The sequence below is a fragment of the Somniosus microcephalus genome, chromosome 2, assembly GCF_052327205.1.
Source record: "Somniosus microcephalus isolate GS21.2 chromosome 2, FLI_Smic_1.0, whole genome shotgun sequence".
In the NCBI taxonomy this organism is placed as follows: domain Eukaryota; kingdom Metazoa; phylum Chordata; class Chondrichthyes; order Squaliformes; family Somniosidae; genus Somniosus; species Somniosus microcephalus.
Window position 1 is genome coordinate 365764939 of NC_140988.1, and position 18131 is coordinate 365783069.

The window sequence follows — 18131 nt, forward strand, 5'->3', positions numbered from 1 at the left end:
ATTGACTTCAATGGGTTTTCCAGTGGGAATTCCCCATCTGATGCACCAGGAAAAAGAGGAAGAGGGCTACCAAAGGGCTGCCACGTGGGTCAAGCTGTACGACGTGCTCTGCTTAGCGGCGAGCACATCTGCATGCTCATCTGTAGACAGAGGTAAACGCACCTCAATCTGACAGAATATTAGAGCTTGCAAAGGCTTCAGCTCGGAAGATAAATGATGACAGCAGACTCAAAGACACAGGCTGCTTCCGACCTTCAGCGGGGCTGGTACGTCTTATCTCACTTTGCGTACTGGCATCCAGAGGAAGCGGGAACTCCCAACATAAGGAGTTTTTGCCTCGTCTATGACAGTGGCCACGTTTTTGGTGGGCAGAGGAGTTTGGGGCTGTTTTACCGGACAGCCACTGAAGTTATGATGGAGTGTCAGAATTACTATTATTTTAGGTAATCTGGCTAATCAATAATTTTTTAAAATCAAAATTAGAATTTCATTAACTACAAAAAAAATGCCTGTAAATTTTAGCTGAATGATTTTTTTCTCTACAAGGTTCCTAACATGTCTGTTATTAACAGAATTGGACAATCTGTGCATGAATGGATGTCGTTGAATAAAATACATTTTAACAGTGCAATGAATTGTGTCATATCCAGTCCTCAATATCTCTGAACTGAGCTAAGAATTACCAGTGCATGCCAGTGACTGAGTCACATATTTCAGAGAACTTTAATCAGTTGATAACATCCAGGGAAAGCAGTTTGCTCCACAAAGGAAACATCTGGGTTGACTTGTATGGAAAGAAACTGCAAAGTGCTACAGTGCAAAGGGATCTGGGGGTCCTGGTGCATGAAACACAGAAGGTTAGTATGCAGGTACAGCAGGTGATCAGGAAGGCCAATGGAATCTTGGCTTTTATTGCAAGGGGGATGGAGTATAAAAGCAGGGAAGTCTTGTTTCAGTGATAATGGGTACTGGTGAGGCCACACTTGGAATACTGCGTACAGTTTTGGTTTCCATATTTAAGAAAAGATATACTTGCTCTCGAGGCAGTTCAGAGAAGGTTCACTCGGTTGATTCCGGAGATGAGGGGGTTGACTTATGAGGAAAGGTTGAGTAGGTTGGGCCTCTACTCATTGGAATTCAGAAGAATGAGAAGCGATCTTATCGAAACATATAAGATTGTGAGGGGGCTTGATCGGGTGGATGCGGTGAGGATGTTTCCACTGATGGGTGAGCATAGAACTAGGGGGCATAATCTTAGAATAAGAGGCAGCCCTTTCAAAACTGAGATGAGGAGAAACATCTTCACTCAGAGGGTAGTAAATCTATGGAATTTGCTACCTCAGAGAGCTGTGGAAGCTGCGACATTAAATAAATTTAAAATGGAGATAGACAGTTTCCTAGCTGATAAGGGAATTAAGGGTTATGGGGAGCGGGCAGGGAAGTGGACGTGAGTCTAGGTTCGGATCAGCCATGATCCTATTGAATGGCGGAGCAGGCCCGAGGGGCCGTATGGCCTACTCCTGCTCCTACTTCTTATGTTCTTATGTTCTTAAATCGTACTGAATCAAAGGCAGACTTAGGATTAAGTTTCATTTGGTGAAGTAGCAATTCCATGAATGAAACTATCAATAAGATAACAAAGTTGTACTGGTCTACAGAAAAATAACTCATTAAAATTAAACTTATTGATAAGGGATAAGCCAAGTAAATTCTCCTTATATGGCATTGTAATTTAACTTTTATATAAAGACGTAATGAAGAATTGTGTGGATTGTCAGGAAGTAAGATAAATGTATAAAAATGGTCTGATTATAATGAGTATTGGGATTCGTAAAGACCGAAGATACTGAGCTCAGAACTGTAACACGTTTGAAACCCCAACCTACCATCATTAGGTCTGATTGGTATGTTGGCCTTCGTAGCAAGAGGGTTCGAGTACAGGAACAAGTTGTCTTGCTGCAGTTGTACAGGGCCTTGATGAGACCACATCTTGAGTATTGTGTGCAGTTTTGGTCGCCTTATTTGAGGAAGGATGTTCTTGCCATGGAGGGAGTGCAGCGAAGATTCACCAGGCTGATACCTGGGATGGCAGGAATGACGTATGAGGAGAGATTGGGTCGATTGGGCTTATACTCGCTGGAGTATAGAAGAATGAGAGGGGATCTCATTGAAACTTATAAAATTCTAACAGGACTAGACAGACTAAATGCAGGAAGGATGTTCCCGATGGCCGTGGAGTCCAGAACCAGGGGTCACAGTCTAAGAATAAGGGGTAAGCCATTTAGGACAGAGATGAGAAGGAATTTCTTCACCCAGAGAGTGGTGAACCTGTGGAATTCTCTACCACAGAAGGCAGTTGAGGCCAATTCATTAAATATATGCAAGAAGGAGTTAGATATATTTCTTAAGGCTAAAGGGATCAAGGGATATGGGGAGAAGGCAGGAACAGGGTACTGAATTTGGATGATCAGCCATGATCTCATTGAATGGCGGAGCAGGCTTGAGGGGCCGAATGGCCTACTCCTGCTCCTATCTTCTATGTTTCTATGTTTCTATTGTAAGTATTGCCTTTTTAAAAATTTCTTTATGGGATGTGGGCGTCGCTGGCAAGGCCCGCATTTATTGCCCATCCCTAATGGCCCTCGAGAAGGTGGTGGTTAGCCGCTTTCTTGAACCGTTGCAGTCCGTGTGGTGAAGGTACTCCCACAGTGCTGTTAGGGAGGGAGTTCCAGGATTTTGACCCAGCGACGATGAAGGAACGGCCAATATACTTCTAAGTCAGGATGGTGGGTGACTTGGAGGGGAACTTGGAGGGGATGGTGTTCCCATGCGCCTGCTGCCCTTGTCCTTCTAGGTGGAAGAGGTCGCGGGTTTGGGAGGTGCTGCCGAAGAAGCCTTGGCGAGTTGCTGCGGTGCATCTTGTAGATGGGACACACTGCAGCCATGGTGCGCCGGTGGTGGAGGGAGTGAATGTTTAAGGTGGTGGATGGGGTGCCAATCAAGCGGGCTGCTTTGTCCTGGACGGTGTCGAGCTTCTTGAGTGTTGTTGGAGCTGCACTCATCCAGGCAAGTGGAGAGAATTCCATCACACTCCTTAATGTGCCTTGTAGATGATGGAAAGGCTTTGGGGAGTCAGGAGGTGAGACACTCGCCACAGAATACCTAGGGCTAGATTTTCAGTTGCTAGCGCCAGCAGTTAGCGCCTTAAGAGAAGTGATTTTCGGGCGCTATGCGTGTAGCGCCCGTGCGCAGCGCAGCTTGCGCCCCGCCCCAAATTAAGTTGCCCGTTAGCACCGGCGAAAAGTTTAGCGCCCGCCCGGATGCGCGCGCAGAAAATGACGTCACATCCTCGTGCAACGCCCTTTGGCCGCCCCGATTCCAAACTTCAGTCGGACCACTCCATTGTGCGGCTGGCGGCCGGAGCGTTTGGAAAAAGGAACGCAACACAACCAGCGCGGGCCCCGGGGGGCGCAAATTAAAGGGGACGTGCTCTCCAGTATAAAGGCCAGCCTTTTTTCAGAAAACACTCTTGTGCAACGCATTTCTGGAGACACAACAAGGAGGATAGCTAACTGGTTTCAAGCAGCAAGAGCTCAGGTATTTTTGGACTCAGGCCAGAGCGCTGCAAGTGGCCTTTTGGAAATTTGAGTGTTTGCCAGGATTTGATGGGGGTTGCATGGGGTGCCAACGCGGAGCTGCAGCTCCATGTCCGTAGGGCTCGCAGACGCATTGTGACGGGGCAGCCCTGGCTAGAGGCAGAGGGGGCTACAGGCGTCGGCCACGTAGGCCTTACCCAGTCAGGCTATACCGCCAGCAGCGCTCCTACCTAAACATGAGTGCCGCGCGATGTGTTAAAAGGCTCCGATTCCGAAAGGAGGTGATTGCAGAGATCTGCCACCTGCTTCGCCGAGATCTGCGGCCAAAGCTCAGGTGCAGGACGTCTCTGTCGGTGGAAGTGAAGGTGACGGTGGCATTGAACTTCTATGCCACCGGCTCCTTCCAGTACGCTGCTGGGGACATAGCAAACATCTCCCAGTACGGCGCGCATCGCTGCATCCGCCAGGTGACCGAAGCACTGTTCAGAAGGAGAAGCCAATTCATCTCCTTCCCCATGGCCCTGGAGAGCCAGCATCAGCGCGCACTGGGATTTTCCAGACTCGGGGAATTCCCCTTGGTGCAGGGCGCCATTGACTGTACGCATGTGGCTTTGCGGGCCCCTCTGGAGCATGGCGAGCAGTATCGCAACAGGAAGGGCTACCATTCTCTGAATGTGCAGCTGGTGTGTGACCACAAGCAGCGCATCATGGCAGTCAATGCCAGCTTCCCAGGCAGCAGCCACGATGCCTTTATCCTGCGGCAGAGTACTGTGCATGACATGTTCCAGGCACAGCCTCCCCCAAGAGGATGGCTACTCGGGGACAAAGGCTATCTTTTGTGCACCTGGCTCATGACCCCGCTCCGCGCGCCCAGGACCGCTGCTGAAGAGGCCTACAACGAGAGCCATCAAACCACCTGCAACATCATCGAGCAAACTATTGGGGTCCTCAAGCAGCGGTTCCGCTGCCTTGATCGCTCCGGAGGAGCTCTCCAGTATTCGCCGGACCGGGTCTCCCAATTTGTGGTGGTTTGCTGCACGCTACACAACCTGGCTATCCGCAGGACTCAGGCACTGCCACCTGACGTTGGACCAGCACCTCAGGAGGAGGAGCAGGAGGAGCAGGAGGAGGAGGAGGAGGAGCAGGAGTACGTTCCCAGGAGGGAGCGACCAGGGCCAAGGGCCGCACGACGCCACCTTATTACACGGTACTTCTAAGCCCCCTGTCAGGGAATGGCCAGGGGCCATGAGGGAAGATGAATGCAGCCGCTCCGCAAGCCCTCAGCCGGCGAAGCCGACAAACACTAAGAAGAACAACCATGGAGACTGCATGAATAAATATAATTATTTATTACACAAAAATGAAAAGCCCTTCCCACATGAATCCCCAAAAACAATAAACGGGCCCCACAAAAAGCCCAACAAACGACTCACTCCCACAAACTGGGGAGGGGTCAATCCACATTTCTTCAAACCGGGCCTCAACATCGGCCTAACGCAAAAAATAAGCCCTCCAACAACACAACCATGGGCAAAATAAAGATGGCCACCGCCATATTAAAGGAAAGCTGGCCACACCCTCTACTGAGTGGCCCGCGAGGGCGAGACCTTGCCCAGCCTTTTGCCTCCCCTGCCCGGCCTGCTGCTCCTTCGCAAGCTCTGCCCAGTGGCTGCTGCGAGGCTGGGGGAAGGCGCCTGAGGCTCAGATGCACTTCCGCCAGATGCCGCTGGGGGGCGGCCTACACGGTGTTTGGGCCTCGAGGGGCCATCTGTTGAGTGGCGCACCTGAGCCTGGCCACCATCAGCTGCAGCCGCTTGCCCTTGACGCCCCAGTGGGGGAATGGCGGCGACGGGTGGCGCAATGTGGGCCAGCTGGCGTCTGGGATGTGCTGGCTGGTGCTGTGGCGTGGTGGCACTCGGCCGGGCCCGCACTGCAGGATCTGCAACAATCAGCCGAGGGGCGGCTTGCTGGGATGGTCCAGCGCGGCGGCTGCCCTGGCGATGCCTGCCTGAGACAGTGCGTGTGGCAGCAGTGAGTGCCCCTGTTGTCCTGGTGTGCGCCCGCATCACATCCGCCAGGGTCTTGATGGCATCAGTCAGCATGCCGCCACTCGCGGCAGTTGCTGCCCTGAACTCGCGCACACTGGTCGCCAGCGCCTCGATGGCCTCAGGCATGCGCCCCACCACGCTCATGAGCTCCGTGTGGCGCCGGTCCGAATCCTCGGCCATCTTATCCAGCTTCCGCACCTCCACCGAGGTGAAGGTGTCCGGACTGGAGTTGCGACTCTCCCGCTGGGGAGGAGGGGGCCGAACTAGGGGACCCTTGCCACGTTGGTGGCGGCGAGTGTGCCGATCAGCAGCACTCCCCTCTGATCCTTCCCCCCTTTGGGGGGAAGGCCGCGGGCCACGCGCACGGCTCCTGGGTGGCTGGACGCCACTGGTCCCAGAAGCTGCATTGCCCTGCGACAGTTCCTCCAGGCACTCGTCCAGTGAGGAGGTGTCAAGCATTTCCTCCTCTCCTGCGGGACGTGACTGTTCCCCCGATGGTCCGGCTTGCTCCTCCTCCTCCTCCTGCTCGGAGGTGCTGTCACTGGCAGCTTCAGGGTCCTGGTCATCACCAGCTGAAAGCAGGAATGCACAAGAGTAGCTTCAGAGTGAGGAGACGGTGTCAACGAGGGAGTTAGGACTGGTGGCATTCAGCGCATTGGTGGGACAGTGGCAAAGGAGGTAGCTCGGATGGGCCAGTGCGACGCGAGAGGGCCAAAAGGCGAGGTCCTTACCATTGCCGGGCAGTGGAGGGTCGGCTACTCCGCACGCTGTGGGGACGATCACACGGGCTCCCATGAGCACACACACGCGCTCCTCCAGCCGAGTGAGCTTCTGCAGCTTGGCGCGGCCACCCCTGGCACGGGCCTGGCGATTAAAGGCTACTTTAGCCTGCAAGAGAAAGGACGGGCTGTAAGTGCGCAGTGTAGCCCTGATGTAGTGTGCACTGCCTCCCATGGTGGAATAGCTTGGCCAGAGTGAAGCCCTGATGTAGTGTGCACAGCCTCCCATGGTGGAATAGCTTGGCCAGAGTGTAGAGTGCCGAATGGCCAATTGATGCTCATGACTGTCCCAATGCTGCTGGCTGAGGGCTGGCCAATAGGACTTTCAGCTCCCTTTGCCCATCATGTCAGGTGTACATGCAAGAATGAGGAGGAGACTGGAAAGGGTACTCACCCTGACAATCCTGGTCAGGTCGTTGTATTTTTTACGACATTGTTTGTGGGTCCTGGGGGCATCGCCGGTGAACGTCACCCTCTGGGTGATCTGCTTCCAGGCTTTGGTGTAGTCGTGGTGGGTTGGATTCCTCCGACTCTCTGGGAACAAGATCTTGCGCCTCACCTCCAGAGCTGTGACCATTATGTCCAGATCACCCTCTGAGAAGCGCAGGGCACGCTGATGGGCCTTCTCTGGCGTTGCCATGACTCCCTGGGGCTGAGCAGCAGTGTTGAGGCCTCTTTGCAAGGCTGCAGTGTGCAGGGCGTGGCAGCAGACCAATTCGTCCCTTCCCCCTTTAAGAGCTGGTCGGCGCCACGGGGTCTGCTGTCAATCAAAAATGACCGCACCCGCACTGCGCCCCGCCTGGGCGCTATCCCTCTGGACCGCCGGCTTAGCGCCTAAAGATAGTAGTGGGACGCCTCTTTTAGCGCTCCACCAACCTCTTAGGGCGAAGCCACTGAATTTCCGGCAACGGGGCGCTACTTTGGGGCGGGCGCTAACTTCGGGCGGGCGCTAAGGTTAGCGCCCCAAAACTGCCTATACTGAAAATCTAGCCCCTAGGCTGACACTCCCAGTGCAGTGCTAGGGAGCGCTTCACTGTCAGAGGTGCCATCTTTCTGATGAGACGTTAAAGCGAGGCCCCGTCTGCTCTCTCGGGTGGACGTAAAAGATCCCACGGCACTATCTCAAAGAAGAGCAGGATAGTATTTATCCCTCAACCAACATCCCTAAAACAGATTATCTGGTCATTATCACATCACTGTTTGTGGGAGCTTGCTGTGCGCAAATTGTCTGCTGTGTTTCCCACATTACAACAGTGACTACACTTTCAAAAAGTACATCCTTGGCTGAAAAGCACTTTGGGATGCCCAGTGTCATGAAAGGTGCTATATAAATGCAAGTCTTTCTTTCTGCCAGGTTTCCAACTCATTTAAGTTGCACCCTAAATTCCAGTATGTTGGATTGGCGGGGTGGGAGAAGCCTATGAGATATAAAGATGTGTTTTGGTGTTCCCTGGCTACCTGGGAATTCACCCATCACACCCAACAGTAGCTGAAAGCCGGTGTGAATTCCTCCAAAGGGCCACGGGACTGCAATGGCAAGAAGTAACCTATTCCAAACATGGATCGATTAATTCCCCCCTTTTAATCCCTGTGGGGCTCACAAGAACTGATGCCTCTTTCTCTGCCAGTGGCATGGCGCTGCTTCAGTTTCCCATGCTACTGTAGAGGGCGAGACGGGGGGGGGGGCGTGGGGGGGTGGGGTACCTGTGAGGTGCCCCTACAGACATGGATCGATGCCACGAGTATGGAAATAACTCAGTTCCTGCAATTTGGGATGCGATCTGCATCATTGGACGATGGCAGAGGCGGCTCCAATCTACTGGATTTCTGCCGGCAGAACAGAACTTACGATTCAGCATGTTACAGCCTTCCAGACTCAACATGGAGTTCAACAATTTCAGATCTAATTGCAACTGGGCAACCTGGAAGTGCCTTAACAGAATTAGGACCTGTAGTGTCCGCGTATCAATAACACACGGAATGCAGGAGAACGTTAATAACAGGTGTTTACTGAACAGAGGGTATGCTGGAACTGAAAGTACAGAAGCCTGCTATGGCTTTATATACAGGTGTGGTTACTGCCGGTACTACAGTATAAAAGCAGTTCTCTCTTAAATGTACATACACAACAATTCCTCCCCTTTTAGATAAACAGTACATTACATTCATTTAACAATTAAATAATAACTAATTACAATTACAATTTTCTCTGTACTATATACATCGACTGAAGTAATCATTTATAAATTCAGTCTTTGAGGAGGCTTCCAGATCCTGTCTGGATAGCGCCTTTCTCGAGTATCCTGTTCTTGCGGCGGAGTCGATTCTGGCTCATTGTCATTGGTTGGTTCGTCAGCTTCCAATACCACTGATTCTGAGGTAGACACACTCTGTACTTCGGGTTCATCACCAGGTGCACATGCTCGTGGTATGGGTTTGACTTGTTCCTGTGACTCTAGAATCTGGTCAGCATGGCGTCTCACGATGCTCTCTCCAACGTCCACTGTGTGCATTAGTGGTCCCTGCTGTGTGCATATCATTCCTGGCTGCCATTTTTCTGTTCGATAGTCGCGGGCCAAGACTGGTTGCCCTATCTTGAAGCTCCTGGTTGGCTTCTCATTGATGTGCTGGAATTGCTTATCCTCAACATCTCGTCTTATGTTTGGTTTGAGCAAATCCAGGCGACATCTTAACCTTCGGTTAAAGAACATTATGGCTGGAGCTTGGTTGGTGACTGCATGTGCCGCATTCCGGTAAGCAAACAAGAAATTATCCACCTTGTGTTGTAGTGGTATGTTGTCGTTATACATCGCCTTTATTGCTTTTTTAAAGGTCTGAGCAAACCTCTCAGCCAATCCATTTGTGGCTGGATGATATGGGGCAGATGTGTAACGTTTTACCCCATTATTCCTCAAAAACCTCCGGAAATCCTCGGACACAAACTGTGGTCCATTGTCGGAGCAAATCTGTTCTGGCAAGCCATTCCTGGCGAAGATGGTCCGTAGGACTGCAATAGTTTTCTCCGTGGTGGTGGTGGACATTTTGATGACCTCTGGCCATTTTGAATGTGCATCCACGGCGATTAAAAACATTGAGTCCATAAATGGACCAGCAAAATCAATGTGTACCCATTGCCATGGAGATGAGGGCCACTCCCATGGGTGTAGCGGGGCCTGTGGTGGAGCGTTTTGGACTTTCTGGCATCCTGTGCATCTCTTGGTCATATCCTCGATTTCTTTATCGATTCCCGGCCATCACACAAACGCCCTGACTAGGCTCTTCATTTTTACCCCTCCCAGATGACCCTCATGAAGCTCATTGAGCATTCTATCTCTCAACTTGGGTGGAATTACCACTCGGGATCCACACATCAAGGTCCCCCGGCACACTGACAGCTGTTCTCTCCTTGGCGAGAATGCTGGCAACAGTGAGTCGCCATGTGCTGGCCATCCCTTCACCGTCAAATCATAGACCCGAGAGAGTGTCGGGTCATTTCAGGTTTCCTTCTCTATACTTGAGTTTGTAACAGGTAGACATTCGACTATGGTCGAATGGAATATCTCAACAGGGTCCACTGCAGGTGCTTCCTCCACCGTAGGCAACGGCAGGCGCGATAGCCCATCAGCGTTTCCATGCTGTTTCGTACCCTTGCACTCTATGTCGTATTGATGTGCCCCTAGAAAAAGGGACCATCTTTGCAGCCGTTGCGCCGTCATCACCGGAACGCCCTTCTTTGGGTTAAAAATGGAAAAAAGAGGCTGGTGATCAGTCAGTCGGGTGAATTTCTGCCCGTGCAGATAGTGATTGAACTTCTTCACCCGCCACACCAGGCTGAGGGCCTCCCTGTCAATCTGGGCGTAGTTACGCTCGGCTGAGGTTAACGAGCGTGACGCAAAGGCTATTGGCCTCTCTGAACCATCAAGGAATTTGTGTGACAGCACCGCTCCAATGCCATAGGGAGACGCATCACATGCCAACCGAATCGGTAGTGTTGGATTGTAGTGGGCCAATACTTCTTTTGAAGTGATTAGGCATTTACATTTCTGAAAGGCATGCTTACACTCATCACTCCATTTCCATGCTACTCCAGTTTGCAGCAGGGCGTTCAGTGGGTGCAGAATTGTAGATAAATTTGGCAAGAACTTATGGTAGTAGATCACCAACCCGAGGAACGACCTCAGTTGCGACACATTTTCCGGTGCTGGAGCCTTGACTACTGCCTCAATCTTGTCTGGGGACTTAGGTAACCCCTCTTCATCAATCATGTGGCCACAATACGAGATTTGTTTCCTGAAAAACTCGCATTTGGGGCGGTTGGCTCGTAGCCCATATTCTTGTAATCTAGTGAGCACCTGCTCCAGGTTGGCAAGGTGTTCACTGTCATTTTCGCCCGTAACCAGGATTTAGTGTATGTGCCTTTAAGAGCCCCCTGTGTACTGTAATGCCGGTAATGGCCACTCGGGCTATATAAGCCTGTATATTGTGTTGTATCAGTTAGTTCCCCTCCAGACTTTGTTCAGTAAACACCTGTGAAACCAACTCCTGTCTTCAGTGTCTCTATTAACACACGGACACAACAGTGGTGACGAATTGGAAATGGACATACCTGCAATTCGGCAGCACCTCAAGGACATCGATTCCTCTGACGTCCAAAGTCGAAGCAAGGAAAAGAAAAAAGCTGTGGTTTCACCAGCTAGCCAAGCTGGTGGCAGGTACTGCAATAATCCTTCCTGGGCGTCGGGCTGGGGCTCCAGCGGCTGGCTCTGCAGCAAGGCCAAGCAGCGAAGGCGGAGGCAAGCAGTAACAGATGGGGAGGGAGCACTCGGGAGATGGCCGGCGCTGCAAGCAGGTCGGCGTTCAGACCTAGCAGAGAGAGTCCGGCGGGAACGAGTCTCCACCTGTAAATAAAGAAAAAAGAAAAAAATGCGGAAAACAGCGTTGTCATCGGCAGCAGCGGCGGGGAAGCACGGGAAGCGCCATATCTTTTCTGCAGAAAAGAAAGAAAAACGCGGGAAGCGCCATTTTTTTTCCAGGATGCCTAAGGCTGGCAATATTGATGCTTTTGATAACGATATAGAGGATTGGACCACATATGTGGAAAGAGTGGAGGTATATTGTACCGCAAATGGAATAGAAAATGATAAAAAAGCGTCAGTACTTCTAAATCTAATGGGCGCAAAGACATACGGGCTGTTACGAAAATTAATCACTCCAGCCAAACCAAAGGACAAGAATTTTAAAGAAATTGTTGATACCCTACAGGAGCACTTAAAATCAACACCGCTGCTGATAGCAGAACGATTCAAATTCTTCAAGAGGAATCAACACAAAAATGAAAGTAACGCTGATTACCTCACCGAATTAAGAAAGCTATCAAAGCACTGCCAATTCGGGGCAGGACTAGCAGATCATCTTCGAGACAAATTCGTCTGCGGTCTCCTAAGTGAAGGAACACAGAAAAGGCTGCTTTCTGAGAAAGATTTAACACTGGACAAGGCTTTCAGTATGGCTGTATCATACGAAGCAGCCGCAAGAGGAGCTGCAGAGATACAACAAAAGACACAAGACTTCGGCACCCATGAAATGACACACGGTTTCGAGAGATGTTATCGCTGCGGCAGATCCACCCATGACCAGAGGGACTGCTGGTTCAAGGACAAAGCATGCAGGCAATGCGGAAAGATTGGACACGTTGCACAGGTATGCCGATCTGGAAAAAAAAATCCACGGACAGGAAGAAAAAAATCAATAAAGAAAAATACAGAAAGGTACAAATGATAACGAACAGTAGCTCCGAAGACCAGAAGAGCGATAGCGACTACGAAAACAAGAGACTAAGCTGTCTCAAATTACATAATGTAATTGCCAAAGAAGATTTCCAGACCATTTGGGTTACCCTCACGATAGCAGGGTCCCCAGTTAAAATGGAGCTAGATACAGGATCAGCTCTGACCGTCATAAGTCGACGGGATTACGAACGGCTATTTCCGCATATGCCTTTAAAAGACACATCCATTATCTTGAAAACATATACGGGGCAGAAAGTATACCCCAAAGGAAAAATAAGGGTGCCTGTTGTATACAACGGCAATGAAATACAAAAGTTGTGTTTATACGTTCTACAAGATGGTGGTCCACCGCTGTTGGGACGTGAATGGATCAGGAAAATACGTTTAGACTGGCACTCCATTCAAGCACTGATGGTGACCAGTAAAGAAAAAAATGATGTAACATCATACCTGAACGATTAAAAGACATCTTGGCCAACGCCAAAGAAGTGTTTCAAGAGAAACTAGGAACCTTGAAAGGCATCACCGCCTCAATAAAAGTGGAAGATGCGGCAATTCCCAAGTTTTTTAAGGCAAGACCGGTGCCATACGCAATTCGTCCAGCAGTCGAGGCAGAGCTGGAGAATTTGGAAAAGGCAGGCGTATTATCCAAGATAGATTGGAACGAGTGGGCAACACCCATCGTCCCAGTCATGAAGAAAACGTTGAATAATGATAAATCTGAAGAACAGAGAAAAATTTGCATCTGTGGAGACTTCAAGGTGCCTGTAAACCCGGTCCTTCACACGGTACAGTATCCTCTTCCGAGGATAGAAGATATTTTCGCCTCACTATCCGGAGGGAAACGTTTCACAAAAATTGACTTGGCACAGGCATATCTACAGATGGAGGTTGAAGAGGCCTCTAAAAAGTATCTCATGATAAATACACACAAAGGCCTGTACCAGTACAATCGACTGGTTTTCGGAGTAGCATCCACTCCAGCTATCTGGCAAAGAGCTATGGAGCAAGTCCTCCAAGGGATTCCGGGGACTCAATGCTACCTAGACGACATCCTTGTAACAGGAGAAAATGACAACGAGCACCTTGCCAATTTGGAGCAGGTGCTCACTAGGCTGAGAGAACGGGGCCTACGAGCAAATCGCCCCAAGTACGAATTTTTCCAGAATCAAATATCATATTGTGGCCACATTATTAATAAGGAAGGGTTGCATAAGTCACCTGAAAAAATTGAAGCGGTCATAGAAGCCCCAGCACCTGAAAATGTTTCACAATTAAGGTCGTTCCTGGGATTAATAAATTACTATCATAAATTTTTACCGAACTTATCAACTCTTCTGCACCCTCTTAATGAACTGCTACAAACAGGAGTAATTTGGAAATGGAGCGAAGACTGTAAACGTGCCTTCCATAAATGTAAAGACTTAATCACGTCCAAAGAAGTTTTGGCTCATTACAACCCATCACTGCCAATCAGACTGGCGTGCGATGCATCCCCTTACGGCGTAGGAGCGGTATTATCGCATAAATTCCCTGATGGCTCGGAACGGCCGATAGCTTTTGCGTCGCGCTCATTGAACTCAGCTGAGCATAACTATGCCCAAATCGACAGGGAAGCTCTCAGCCTGGTATGGGGAGTGAAGAAATTCAACCATTACCTACACGGACAAAAATTTACTTTGTTGACTGACCATCAACCCCTCATCTCCATATTCAACCCTAAAAAGGGTGTTCCCATTATGACAGCGCAAAGGCTACAGAGGTGGTCCCTTTTTCTAGGGGCACACCAATATAACATAGAATACAAAGGATCAAAACAGCATGGGAATGCTGACGGTTTATTGCGCCTACTGTTGCCAACGGTAGAAGAGGCACCTACCGTAGACCCAGTGGAAATTTTCCACTCTACCATAGTCGAATGTCTACCAGTAACAAATTCTGCCATTGAAAGGGAAACAAGAAATGACCCGACTCTCTCATGAGTCTACGATTTAACGGTGAAGGGATGGCCAGCACATGGCAAACCACTGTTGCCAGCATTCTCGCAAAGAAGAGAACAGCTGTCAGTGTGCCGAGGAACCTTGATGTGTGGATCCAGAGTGGTGATTCCACCCAAACTCCAGGATAAAGTTCTAAAGGAGCTTCACGAGGGGCATCTGGGTGGAGTGAAAATGAAGAACCTAGCCAGGGCGTTTGTATGGTGGCCAGGTATCGATGGAGGCATCGAAGAAATGACCAAGAGCTGCCTAGGATGCCAGAAGGTCCAAAACGCTCCACCACAAGCCCCTCTACATCCATGGGAGTGGCCCTCATCTCCATGGCAAAGGGTACACATCGACTTTGCTGGTCCATTTATGGACTCAATGTTCTTAATCGCAGTTGATGCACACTCCAAGTGGCCGGAGGTAATAAAGATGTCCTCCACCACCACGGAAAAAACCATCACCGTATTAAAGATCATATTTGCCAGGAATGGGCTGCCTGAACAGATCTGTTCTGATAATGGACCGCAATTTGTGCCCGAAGAATTCAGGAAGTTCTTAACAAACAATGGGGTTAAGCACTACACGTCCGCCCCATACCATCCCGCCACCAATGGATTGGCTGAAAGGTTTGTCCAGACCTTCAAGAAGGCCATAAAGGCCATGGGTAATGAAGACATAAAACTTCAGCATAAGGTGGATAACTTCTTGTTTGCGTACAGGAATGCAACACATGCGGTTACAAACCAAACTCCCGCCATGATGTTCTTCAATAGAAGCCTAAGATGCCGGCTGGATTTGATCAAGACAAACATCAGAAGGGACGTGGAGAACCGGCAATTTCAAGGCATGAATGAAAGGCCAACTAGAACCTTCCAGATAGGTCAACAAGTTTTGGCCCGGGACTACCGTACCGAGAAATGGCAGCCTGGAACTATCTGCACACGACTAGGACCACTGATGTATACCGTGGACATTGGAGAAAGCATAATAAGGCGCCATGCTGACCAAATCATAGAGTCATCCGAAAAGGAACAACCTACACCACAACTCTATACGCCTAATGATGAAGTAGAGATACCCATAGTATCTACCTCCGATCCGGTGATACTGGAACCCGATGAACCCGACACTGGCATTCAAGCCGAATCAGCCTCGCCAAAAGAACCTACTACACCACCAGAAACTACTACACCACCGAGGCGTTATCCGGACCGAGTCAGGAAGCCTCCAGAGAGACTGACTTATAATTGATTAACTGCAGCAATGTGTAGATTATTTTTCTTGTAACATGTAATTAATGATTACTTAAAATATTATGTACTGGTTGGCTAAAAGGGGAGGAATTGTAGTGTATGTGCCTTTAAGAGCCCCCTGTGTACTGTAATGCCAGTAATGGCCACTCGGGCTATATAAGCCTATATATTGTGTTGTATCAGTTAGTTCCCCTCCAGACTTTGTTCAGTAAACACCTGTGAAACCAACTCCTGTCTTCAGTGTCTCTATTAACACACGGACACAACACAGGATGTCGTCCAAATAACACTGGGTTCCCGGGATCCCTTGCAGGACTTGTTCCATCGCCCTCTGCCAAATAGCCGGAGCTGATGCTACCCCGAATATCAGCCGGTTGTACTGGTAAAGACCTTTGTGAGTGTTTATCGTGAGGTATTTTCTAGATGCTTCTTCTACCTCCATTTGTAGATACGCTTGGGCCAGATCAATCTTCGTAAAGCGTTTCCCTCCAGATAGTGAGGCGAAAATATCTTCTATCCACGGAAGTGGATATTGTACTGTGTGCAGGACTGGGTTCACAGGTACCTTAAAGTCCCCACAGATGCGAACCTTCTTCGGCTCCCCAGGCGTGCTGCTCAATGATTTCTTCATTACAGGAACGATGGGTGTGGCCCACTCGCTCCAGCCCATCTTGGACAGCACAGCCGAATGCTCCAGACTCTCCAGCTCTGCTTCGACGGCTGGGCGGATCGCGTACGGTACCGGTCTGGCCTTAAAAAATTTGGGGTTTGCGTTATCTTCAATTTTTATCGTTGCCGTTACTCCTTTTAGAGTCCCAAGTCCTTGCTGGAACACCTCTTTCGCATCAGTTAGAATTTTTGACAGTCGTCCAGGTGTGACGTCGTCATCCTTTTTGTCAGCCACAGTTAGCGCCTGAATGGAATGCCAATCCAATTGTATTTTTCGGATCCATTCACATCCCAATAATGGTGGTCCTCTATCTTGTAGTATATATAAATACAGTTTCTGTGTTTCCTTGCCGTTGTATTTAACGGGCACCCTTATTTTTCCTCTGGGGTAGACTTTTTGCCCCGTATATGTCTTCAATACAATGGACGTGTCCTTCAAGGGTATGTGTGAGAATAGCCGCTCATAGTCTCGTCGATTCATGACTGTTAGGGCTGATCCTGTGTCCAATTCCATCTTTACTTGGGACCCTGCTATCATGAGGGTGACCCAAATGGTTCGGTGATCCTCCTTTGCGATCACGTTGTGTAACTTTAGACAACTTAGTCTCCTGCTCCCGGAGTCATTATCACTCTCCTGATCTTCTGAACTACTGTCTGTCATTTTTTTTTACTTTCTTGTACTTTTCCTTAGTAGTTCTTTTAGTGTTGGTTTTCTTTCCCGACCTGCATACTCGTGCTATGTGTCCCACTTTTCCACATTGCCTGCATACTTTGTCCATAAACCAACAGTCCTTCTGGTCATGGGTTGTTCTGCCACAGCGATAGCACTTTTCTGCTCCATATGCCATTTCGTTGGTGCTATATTCTCGTGGTTTTTGTTGTATTTCCGCAGCTCCCCATGCTGCTGCTTCGTAGGATACTGCCACGCTGAAAGCCTTTTCTAGCGTAAGGTCCTTTTCCGAAAGTAGTCGTTTCTGGGTTCCTTCACTCTGGAGCCCGCAGACAAACTTATCCCTTAAGGTATCTGCCAGTCCTGCTCCGAACTGGCAGTGCTTCGATAACTTGCGTAGTTCCGTAAGATAGTCAGCATTACTCTCATCTTTGTGCTGGTTTCTTTTATGGAACTTGAATCTTTCTGCTATCAGCAGCGGTGGAGGGTTTAGATGTTCCTGTAAGATATTGACAATCTCTTCAAAGCTTTTCTCCATTGGTTTAGCTGGGGTAATTAAATTCCGCAATAGGCCGTACGTTCTCGCGCCCATCAAATTTAATAATACCGAAGCCTTCTTTTCATCAGCCACCCCATTTGCCTTGCAGTACACTTCAATTCTTTCCACATACGTGGTCCAGTCTTCTATTTCATTGTCGAAAGCAGTGATACTGCCACTCTTCGGCATCTTGGGTGGTTTAAAATGGCACCTCCCGCACTTTTCCTTCTTCCCCAATGGATTAAAATGGCGCCTCCTCGCTTTTCCTTCTTCCCCTTGCTGCCAATGCTGCTCCTAGCATTCTAAATAGTAATGGCGTCGCCCCGCGGCTTCGGCGCGTCTCTCTTTTGTTAGTTAAATTCCTTAGTTTTATGCTTCTTCGACGCCATCCACTGCGCGTCTCTTTTCCTTCCACTCTTTTTATTTTCTCTAATGCTGCCCGGCTCTTGAGCACCGACCGCGCCCTGTGTGCTCCACCATCTCTCTCTCTTTTCCTTCCCGACGACACTGCACGGCCCCCTTGCAGAGCCGCTCGATCGAGCTCAAGCCCGCCACAGTCCGGAAGGGTCAGCGCACTACCTGCTACCAGCACGATTTGCTGGAACACCTTGACTGGGGAGCCAAGCCCAGCTCTCCACAGCTTCCCCTGCGATTCACTGAACTCTGATGGATCACTGGGCGGTTGCCCACGGTCAACGCCCGTTGCTCTGGCTTCGACCTCCAAGAAGCTTCTTTTCAGGGATGGATCCCTGTGAGGTGATGCAGTACTGCAGGTGAGTTTGAACCTGCTCGCCGCCACTGTAT